Source organism: Pseudophryne corroboree, chromosome 12 (assembly GCF_028390025.1).
Source record: "Pseudophryne corroboree isolate aPseCor3 chromosome 12, aPseCor3.hap2, whole genome shotgun sequence".
Lineage (NCBI taxonomy): Eukaryota > Metazoa > Chordata > Amphibia > Anura > Myobatrachidae > Pseudophryne > Pseudophryne corroboree.
Genome location: NC_086455.1, coordinates 3,558,527 through 3,561,390, shown reverse-complemented (window position 1 = coordinate 3,561,390; position 2,864 = coordinate 3,558,527).

Here is a 2,864-nt window from a genome sequence, read left to right as displayed (position 1 = left end):
ATAAGGAGGGGAGGAAAATAGGAGGAGGAGGAGGTCCCCCTCCCCCCCCCCCCCACCACCACACAGAGCCTTCCGTCAGGTCTGAAGTGACACAGGCCCTGCTTGCATTCACATTATTACGGAGAGAGGGCCCAGCTCTCCACAACCTACACACACAGGCTGGCACCGAGCCACCAGCTGACTGACCCCATTCACACAGCCGAAGGAGGAGGTGGTGGTAATGGATGGATTTGGGGGGGGGGGGGGAGCAGGGAGCAATTACTGCAGCCCCTAATCCACAAACCGTAACCAACAAAAGAATGCATTCTGCCCTAAATGAGGCGTCTATAGGCGTGCGGCCTGCAGCTGCGGCACAATGCCTGCCCGACGGCCGGGGCGCAATATCGGGGGGTACATTTTGCATTATTTGGCCATCCGCTGCAGGATTACCCCCCCCCCCCCCCCCCCCCCCTCCCAATCCCGGATCACACAGACACAGACATTCCAGGGCATACTTACAGATCTCCAGCTGTCTGGGGGGAGTGAGGGGGACGGGGAATATGGAAGAGGAAGAAGGTAGAGAAAAGAGACAGACAGAGGGAAGGAAAGGGGGAAATAGAAGGAGGGAGAGGTGAGATTTTTTTTTTTTCACTCGGATGTAAGGATTCTGTTGGGTGGGCGGCACAGACGGCATGACACCAATCCACCCCCCCCTCCCCCCCCTCTTCCAGAACCCTGCGGGATCCCTGCCCTGAGAGTGGGCACTGATCTGCCACTCAGCCAATCATAACCTTACAGTCAGATTAAACAAAAGACAATAAAAAAAAAAATAAGAAGAAAAGGGGGGGGGGTGGAGGGGGGATGCATACTTTTACCCATGATTCATAGCGTGGGCAAGGTGGGGTTAAAATCCAGTTGTATCTGGTTTAAAACCTCTGGACATGGAATTAGCTCTTAATTTTTTTTAAAGTAATTTGTGGCTTGCTGCGCGCGGCGTGCCCCCTCCCCACACTTGTCAGACCTCCCGCGGTCTACACCCCCCCTACAGGGTCTGGACCACTGCCAAACTTTCACCTCTCCCCACTTTCCCCATAAGAGACATCTGGTATGTTCTAGATTCAGTACTGCAACGTAATGCACAGACCCTCACCCCGCGTTACACTCCATGACCTGTACATCCGAGACATCACCTGCACAGGAGACTAAATCCTGCGCTCAGTGCCTCAGTCACCCTGTACCTGCGGGGGCTGCACCCCCAGCACTGGCACACCATGCCCCTCTCCCTGGCACACCATGCCCCTCTCCCTGCACTGGCACACCATGCCCCTCTCCCTGCACTGGCACACCATGCCCCCCCCCGCACTGGCACACAATGCCCCTCTCCTTGCACTGGCACACCATGCCCCTCTCCCTGCACTGGCACACCATGCCCCTCTCCCTGGCACACCATGCCCCTCTCCCTGCACTGGCACACCATGCCCCTCTCCCTGCACTGGCACACCATGCCCCTCTCCCTGCACTGGCAAACAATGCAAACCCCCCCCCGCACTGGCACACGATGCCCCTCTCCCTGCACTGGCAAACAATGCAACCCCCCCCACACACACACACACTGGCACACAATGCCCCTTCTCCCTGCACTGGCAATTCAATGCAAACCCCCCCCCCCCCCCCCCGCACACGATGCCCCTCTCCCGGCACTGGCAAACAATGCAACCCCCCCGCATTGGCACACGATGCCCCTCTCCCTGCACTGGCAATCAATGCAACCTCCCCCCCCCCCACACTGGCACACGATGCCCCTCTCCCTGCACTGGCAAACAATGCAACCCCTCCCCCACACTGGCACATGACGCCCCTCTGCCTGCACTGGCACATAATGCACCCCCCTTACTACTGGCACACAATGCACTCACTGTACTGGCACACAATGCAAACTCCCCCCCCCCCCCCCCCCCCCGCATTGGCACACAATGCCCCTCTCCCTGCACTGGCACACAATGCACCCCTCCACTAGCATACAATGCTCCACCACCTCCCTGCACTGCTCCCATCCACAAGACAGACGTGGGGCACTCACCCTCCGCGCTCCCGTCCACAAGACAGACGTGGGACACTTACCCTCCACGCTCCCGTCCACAAGACAGACGTGGGGCACTCACCCTCCGCGCTCCCATCCACAAGACAGACGTGGGGCACTCACCCTCCGCGCTCCCGTCCACAAGACAGACGTGGGGCACTCACCCTCCGCGCTCCCGTCCACAAGACAGACGTGGGGCACTCACCCTCCGCGCTACCGTCCACAAGACAGACGTGGGGCACTCACCCTCCGCGCTCCCATCCACAAGACAGACGTGGGACACTCACCCTCCGCGCTCCCGTCCACAAGACAGACGTGGGGCACTCACCCTCCGCGCTCCCGTCCACAAGACAGACGTGGGACACTCACCCTCCAGTCCACAAGACAGACGCGGGACACTCACCCTCCACAAGACAGACGCGGGACACTCACCCTCCACAAGACAGACGCGGGACACTCACCCTCCACAAGACAGACGTGGGACACTCACCCTCCACAAGACAGACGTGGGACACTCACCCTCCACAAGACAGACGTGGGACACTCACCCTCCACAAGACAGACGTGGGACACTCACCCTCCACAAGACAGACGTGGGACACTCACCCTCCACAAGACAGACGTGGGACACTCACCCTCCACAAGACAGACGTGGGACACTCACCCTCCACGCTCCCATCCATAAGACAGACGTGGGACACTCACCCTCCACAAGACAGACGTGGGACACTCACCCTCCACGCTCCCATCCATAAGACAGACGTGGGACACTCACCCTCCATGCTCAATGCCCATATATATTGTG